Source organism: Apodemus sylvaticus, chromosome 3 (genome assembly GCF_947179515.1).
Source record: "Apodemus sylvaticus chromosome 3, mApoSyl1.1, whole genome shotgun sequence".
NCBI classification, from domain to species: domain Eukaryota; kingdom Metazoa; phylum Chordata; class Mammalia; order Rodentia; family Muridae; genus Apodemus; species Apodemus sylvaticus.
In genome coordinates this window covers 127052457-127060163 of record NC_067474.1, presented here as the reverse complement: position 1 = coordinate 127060163, position 7707 = coordinate 127052457, and positions in this window count along the sequence as shown.

Sequence of the window (7707 nt, the reverse complement as noted above, 5' to 3'; positions counted from 1 at the left end):
ACATACACAGTTACTGGAGGATTTGGTCTCCCTGAGTTTGTGGTTTTGTTTAGCTCTCTAGAACCCTCAGTTATTGACAAGGGCAAATAGTTACTAGAGAGATGATCCTAGGTAATACAAATCAGAGAAGGAAGTGGATGAATCATGGATTTGTCATCAAGTAGATTTGTCCATGGACAGCTGGTACTTTGCCTCACTGAACAATGTTGAGAGCTAATGTAGAATATACACAAGGAATCCAGTGCCTCTAGCCACCCATTCTTGTCAGCCATTGCTAAGTATTAGTTTTGGCTCTTAGTCAAACAAGAGATTAGCTCTGGAGGGGATTGACTGAAGGTCCTGAAGCAGGATAGACAGAGCAGTAGACGGTGATGGTCTCTTCATTTAGGCCAGGCCAGCGCTCTAAAGGGGATATAAAGAAGTAGATGGTCAAGGAAACATGATAAAAAAAGAAAAATAACAGGTGTCATGTTGACTGGCCAGTTAAGCTCAGAACAGCTTCAGAATATTCATGCTAGGGGAGGCAAGTATACAGAATGGTACGTTTATTTTTGTCCTAGAGAACTTTTCAACTCTAGGAGTCCTTTAACTTCTATACATATTCTTATGTCTTATACATCTACAGGTAAAAGATTGAACTCTGGATAAAATGGGCTTCCAAGAAAATTGCACCCCTTCCTCAGGAAGTTCCCACTCTTGAAGGAAGTGCCGTGGAGTAGATACATGGGAAAGGAGAAATCTTAGCAGACCTGTGGAGATCGGGCCAAGCTGCTCTGCTCAGGTGGCACGTTCCCTAAGGAGTAGACATTCAGTACTTATTCTAATCAAACTCTTGACTCCTTGTGCTATGACTGTGTCCCAGATGAATTCCTCTCTATTGGGGGCACAGGAATGGAAGTTGCTGGGGGGGCAGTAATGGCTGTTAGTTGTCTGGCTGGTGAGCCTAGGTCATAATACAGGGCTGAAACACGAGTTCTGTGGGATATGTAGTCCATGGAGGCCAGGCTGGCCCAAAGACCGAGACAATCTGTGCAGGCAGGACCCTCTGGGAATGTACAGTAGAACAGTGTCTGTGGACATGGACATGAGTAAAGCAGGAAGTCAGGGTTCAGGACAGAAGTCCTTAGAAATGGGGCTCTGAGGGAGGGATGTAAAGACATAAAAGGACATTGTTCTAGGAAAGTGATTCCATGAAGGAACTTTCACCCTGCAGGCATTTCAGGAATGAGGGGCCATTTGGAAATACTGGCCATAAAGTCACATGATGCTTTTGAAGCATTCTTACCTTCAGCAAGGCAATCCCATGATCCATGCTGTAATGAATAATTTGGTGCCCCTAGAAGAGGCAGGAGCTTCTTCACATTTAGGTAAAATACTGGTTTATGAGCTATCTGACTATGCATAATGCAGTCAAGCTACACACTCAGCCAACTCTCCACCCTCCCCTCCCTGTCATTGTCCTCTCTCTCTCTCCCTCTCTCTCTCTCTCTCTCTCTCTCTTTCTCTCTCTCTCTCATACACACACACACATAGACACATGCATACAATATTAGTTCCTTCTAAATCAAGAGAAGACATGTTTTAAGATGTCTTCTCAATATCAAAACTAAGCTACTGTCTTGCTCAGAATTCTATCAAGCGTTGCTCTGCAGACTAGAAAGTTTAGCACTTACAGCTGTGGTCGTGTTTGAATCACCCATTCAACATTTCTGATGGAGTCAGTAGCATCTGCAGCTCTCAGTTTGAAAATCAGAGGAAGAGACGGAAACTTATGCTACTCCATTAAGTCTGTTTAACTTCTGCCACTGTGTCTGTGTGTGTTCCTACGTGTGTGCACAGATGCACAGGCTGGGCAAGAAATCCTGGCTCAAGAGGTCCTCCTGCCTCAGCTGAGACTACAGGTTTTCCGCTGTGGCTTTCTGTGCCATCCTACCATGCGATTTAGATGCAGACATGCAAGTTATTCTTTTGCGTGTTACAGTTGGTTTATTTCTCCTATGTATTACTTAGAATATTGTATGTGTCTTTGAAAATTGATTATGCAAGCATGTATATATTTTATGTGACTGTCATGTAGAAGAGAGTGTTCAAAATACCTTTGTAGTAAAAAGGTTAGGTCTGCAAGAGCTGAGTCCCTGCTTTCCCAGGGAAGAACTTATAGAAGAAACTTAGTAACCAGAGCAAAAGTTGCGAGCGCCCCCTGCTGGGCATAGAGACTGCTGCCATCCTGCTTCTTTCCCTCTTTCAGATTGTGGCGCCTGATAACTTCCAGAGGCAGTGGCTAAGGGAAAATCTCATCCCAAAGGTGGTGAGGAGGGGAATGTGAAAAGGAATCTTAGAAATGGCATTTAAGAATATGGTACGTGAACTACATGTTCTTTTCATTCCTAAGCGCTCCCATGGACTAGCTGCTTCTGAACTAGAAGACAGCTCGATGCTGAGGCGTATTGACTCGAATGCTTTCAAAATATTACAGGAAAAACATGTTCCTGTGTTTTAGTTAAATAACAAAGTTATCCTTCTCTTACTCCTCATTGCAGCAACTTCCTGGCAGTCCACTGTTTTCCTTCCTTCCTTCCTTCCTTTTTTCTTTTTTTTTCCTTTTCTTTTTTCTTCTTCTTCTTCTTCTTCTTCTTCTTCTTCTTCTTCTTCTTCTTCTTCTTCTTCTTCTTCTTCTTCTTCTTCTTCTTCTTCTTCTTCTTCTTCTTCTTCTTCTTCTTCTTTTTTTTTTTTTTTGAGTCGGCATTACATTGACTTGATTAAATCAAATCCAAAAGGACATCGGTGTACCTCTCCTGCTGTTGCATCTTGATTCCACGCGGTGGCACTGTGCTGGGCTGTGGACAGCACCACAGCGGAACACAAGAGAAAGTAGGGGTTTGTAACAGTGCTGAGGAGAGACCAATGAGGTTTGCCAAGACTTGGGGAGGACAGCAGGAATCTAAATAGCTTGGGCTCCGAGGCTCATACATTTTCAGTATTTGCTTTTTCACATGTGTTCGGGAACTCAGCTTCCGGGAAGACACACAACGAACTCTCAAGACATAAGCCAGCCTCATTTGCCCTTTGACCCTGTTGAGCCACACAGCCAAATTTACCCCACACTTCCCCTAGTGTATCCCCCATGTTTGCCAGCTTTCCTGTTGAATTCCCAAGACCACTTCAATCTTCCCACTTTTAGATCATTTGACCTTCCTTCAGAAGGTGTCAGATCTCTTCTGTCCCTGTCTTACTCTCAGACATAGCTGCCAGCTGGCTTCTCCTAGGACACTGCTATTATTATACCTCTGGAAAACATCTTTTCTAGTAGTAAGACAACTGTCTTAAGGAGAGGGACAGAGTTTATGTTATGTAAGGAAGAACCAAAAAAACCTAGCAGTCTGTACCGTCTGCCTCAGGAGGTCGTGAGTCTCCAGTCTCTAGGAATGCTTGGAGCAGATGGTTGTGTGTAGCCCTCAGCCCAGCACCCCAGTAGGTGCAAACACATCTGAGCAATCACTTTGAGATGGTTCAGGAAGGACACGAGCCCCACTCCCACCAAATGTGCCTACCATCACAGTTTCCTCCTCTTTTGTTGAAACTAATGAGTCACGATCAGAGTAATGTTTTTCTGTGACTCCAAAACCATTTTGCTTAATGAGGTACTAAGTCTTTATAATTAGGCCCAGAAGGAAAAGAGGACGTGGCCCTTAAGAGCAATAATTATTTCAGTTATTTATGGTAATAAAAAATTGAAAATAGGAATTCTTCCCCAGAATTCGACTATTTATTCTTTTACATATTGCCTAACAGGCAATTACCCTATTAAGGCAGCATTTTGTTGCTAAAGACATTAATTGAAATGTAAATTAAATGTAAATCAGCTAATTAAATTGATATGTAATGAACTTGTCAGGCAGGCCTCTCTGATCAGATGCATTTCACTAATAAACAAGCTTTGCAGCCCGCCCAACACACAACGGGGCAAAGGGTTCCTAGTTGGTCTGCACCTGGCGGGCTGTTCAGACCTTCAGAAGATGAGAATTTGGTGATTGCTCCTGGAGCCATGTGTCATAGGGTACCTATCTGGGCTTCTTTTGCTTCGGATACAGAGCACCGCATGCAAACACCTAAAAGTTCAGCTTGAACCAGGAAATGTAAATAATGGTCTACCTGGAATTAGGATGTACCAAGGAAGCATCGCCACTGCCTGCTGATTCCTGTAGCTGTGTGCCCCTCTCAGGGTTGCCTCTTCCCCGTACACTAATGACTTATGGCCTCCACACTTCCTCACAGGGGAGCAGAGTTAAATGAAGTTAAATGTTAAGGCTTTTGCCAGTTGAACTAGGGCATTTTTGCAGCTGGCATCAACTGACACAGCTGAGCCAGTTGTTCAAATAGCGAAACACTGAGTTGGCAAATAGCGACTTCTCTACCTCGTGGCTATTTGTGTCTCCGATAGATGTCTCTCCTTTGCCTTAGCCTCTTGGGATTCTTTTCCAGAGCCTCCAGCACGGAAGGCATCATGTCTAGTATAAGAGGGTCCCTCGGGATGCTGGGCTGGTATCCATGATGACCACCTAATACCCTTCATGCCCACGCTGTAGTTCATCACTCATAAGCCAGTCCTTGTGATCGGGAAATCCTATTCTATCGTAACAAGTGGGAAGAAGCTTTCTTGGGTACTGCACCAGGTGTGTGCAACTGTGGTCCATCGGTCACATGCATCCCAGGACAGCTGGGAATGCAGCCCAACACACGGTAAATGATCGTCCTTCACACTGTCAAGAGGTGGTGACTTCACCCTGCTAGACTTGATTAACAATGATCCTCAAGCTTGAATGTGCTTCAGAATCAGGTGAACGGCTCCTCAGAACACAAAGGGCTGAGAATCCACCCCCAAGAGCTTCTCATTTGGGCATCAGTCCTGAGCTTCTGCGTTACTGTCAAGTTGCCACGTGACACTGATGTTGCAGGCCTGGAGACTACACCTAGAGCCACTGTTTTAGATCCTTGCCACCCTTCAGAAGACTGAGAGAGCATCACCATCGTTCAGGTTGTTTTTGTGGTGGGTAACAAGGTGGAGGAACCAGGGGTAAATAGCATTTTTATAGAATAAACAGAATTTTTTCAGAGTTCAGCTGGGTTAATTTACATTATTTCTCTGGTCACTGATTAAATACCTCCCTAAAGGAACTCAAGAGAATAAAGGCTTGTTTGGCTCATAATTTTAAGGGTTTAGGTCTGTTATGACAGGGAAGGCCTGGTAGCAAGTGTTCCTATGGCATCTGGGGTGTACAGCTGCTGGCTTACTTTTCGGTGTCCCAGAAAGCAAAGACAGGGCAGGTAGTAGGGTCAGGGCATAAACTGTGAAGCCCACCTCCAGTGACCCACTTCCTCCAGCGAGGCTCCTCCTACAACTAATGGTTCCATAACTTCCCCACACCCCATGACTCCCAGGGGCTTGTGGGAAACATTTCACGTCCCTGCTATCACCATTCTCTATAGCTGCCCTCACGTTACAAATAGCAGAACTGAGTAAATGGGACAGGCACCTTACAGTTTGCAAGACCTAAAATATTTGCTAGATTTTGTTTTTGTTTTTGTTGTGTTGTTGTTGTTGTGTTGTTTGTTTTAAGGTGCCTAACACCAATTCTGGAGAGCTGAGTTTGATCCTTGGAACAGACATGGTGGAAAGAGGAGATGAACCCTTGCAAGTTGTACTGTGGCCTCTGCTTGTATGGCATAGCATGCCCTTCACCCCAGGCCCAGACTCCACCCCCATGCCCATCCCACACAATACTCTATTGTAATCTTCTTCTTCTTTAATCTTAGTAGGGTTCCCTACTGATAGCTGACTGAATCCCCAGTCAGGTCTCTAAATCTGGAGAGATTCCACAATCCAGGGAGCCCAAGGCCTTCTCAGCTTTCTCAACACTTTCTTCTCTGGTTAGCGAAGCACAGATGGTTCTCACCAACACAAAAAGTATATAAAAAGATCCCTTCATTAGTAAAATCAGGGTTCAAGGGGCTAGGGATTTAGCAGTAAACAAAGCTGCTCATTCTCCCGCCAAGTTCTCCAAAGGTTGAACCTTAGCCGTACCCTTAGAGTTTCCACTCAGAGTATTAGCAACTTCAGAGTATTAGCAACCACAAATTTAAAGTGTCTTTATAGTTGCTAAAGTATGGCATATCCTCACAAAGAGATAGATCATTTACAGCAATAGTTCTTAACCTTCCTGATGCTGTGACCCTTTAATACAGTTCCTTATGTAGTGGTGACCCCAACCATAAAATTATTTTTGCTGCTGCTTCATAACTTGATTTTGATACTGATATGAATCCTAATGTAAATGGCTGATATACAAGATACCTGATATACCACTCTAAAGGGGTCAAGATCCAAAGGTTGAGAACCTCATCGTGCAGCCTCTTAGCTCCATCCCCAGTGACTCTGACACAGCAGTCCTTTCATCCACTCTCTCTTCTCCAGAAAAGTAACTTCTGCCTTGACTCTTAGGAAGACAGTCTCTCACTGCCCAAGCAGAAGGTCCTAAATTGGGATCCTCAGCTCCCATGGAAAAGCTGAATGTGGCTGTGCACACCTGTAATCTGAGTGCAGGGGAGGTGGAAACACGTGAATCCCTGAGCTCATCAGCTAGCAGGTTTAGCCAGTTGGTGATCTCTGGATACAGAGAGACTGCTTTTCAAAACATAAAGCAACAATAATAGGGAAGTCACCCAGCATTAACCTCTGGTCTTCATACATGACATCCCCACCACAAACACACACACACACACACACACACACACACACACAAAGTATCCTCAACTGTATCAGCTGATACCATATTGTTCTTCAAAACCACACCAAGAGAGCATTCCCATTTTACCATATCCTTACTAACCCTTACTTCTTTCAGACTTTTAAATTCCCAAATTTAAATTAAATTGAATCATAGTAAGAATAATTATCTACCCTATCAACTATTTTTATAGTACCAGGCAGAAGTTACTATTGAATCAGGGCTTTGGATGTACTAGGCAAAAATTCTACCACTGAGCTATATATCTCAATTAATCATTAACATTTTTTAAGTGTGTGTTATGTTGGACAGAGGCAAATCTCTAGCCCTTATGCATCTTAGCTGAAACTGTGTGCCTTTTGATTAGCAATTAGTCACTTCTTTCTCCCCCTAAACCCTGGTATTTACTATTCTCCTCTTATCCTATGAATTTGACCATCTCAAATACCCTGAGTATGTGGGCTCGTGTCATCTTTCTGGGAATAGCTTATCTCTCTCAGCATATCTTCAAGGTTCATCCACGTTGCTGTGTGTGTGCAGTATTGTGGTTAGTACCTCGTGCAATATCCAGGTTATATTTTGTCTATCTAATCACCCCTTAAGAGACATTTGGGATTTATATATTGCAACCCTTGTGAATAGTGTGGCAGTGAACATGAGAGTATCCACATGCTTTCTTTATTAGAATGGAACCTAGAGAAACTGGGAATACACTGAGTCCTGGTCCATGCTTACTGATATGCATAGACTTTGGGGCTCATTAATCTCAGTGGGTGATTTTGGTTTGCTTGCAAATTTTTTAGAATGCATTTTAAAAAGTATAAAAAAAAACCTGACATAATAATTTAAGAATTAGTTTTGCCTATAGCTGTGGAGGGCTCATTGTGTGCTTATTTGAGCTTGGATAGAGCATTATGGGGTG